The following is a 247-nucleotide window of genomic DNA, read 5'->3' as shown; positions in this document are numbered from 1 at the left end:
GCTGCTGGCAGCTATGGGTTTGTCTGAAAGAAGGAGGAACAGCTGTGCACAGGCAGCTCTCTAGGATGCACTCTTCTCACCCACCCAAAGAGCCCTACAGCTGTAGAAGAAGCTTTGGGGACACCAGGGTGACACTGAGGATTGCCTGTTTAACCACCTGCCAGGCAGCTCCCATGGCCAAGCTCCAGGGCGACTTCCCAAGCTGTGCTGGTGTGCCCAGTTCTGGACTCCCCAGTCCAAGAAGGAC

Source organism: Apaloderma vittatum, unplaced genomic scaffold (assembly GCF_000703405.1).
Source record: "Apaloderma vittatum isolate BGI_N311 unplaced genomic scaffold, ASM70340v1 scaffold28925, whole genome shotgun sequence".
Classification (NCBI taxonomy): domain Eukaryota; kingdom Metazoa; phylum Chordata; class Aves; order Trogoniformes; family Trogonidae; genus Apaloderma; species Apaloderma vittatum.
The sequence above is the reverse complement of the archived record's forward strand: the minus strand, read 5'-3'. Positions refer to the sequence as shown.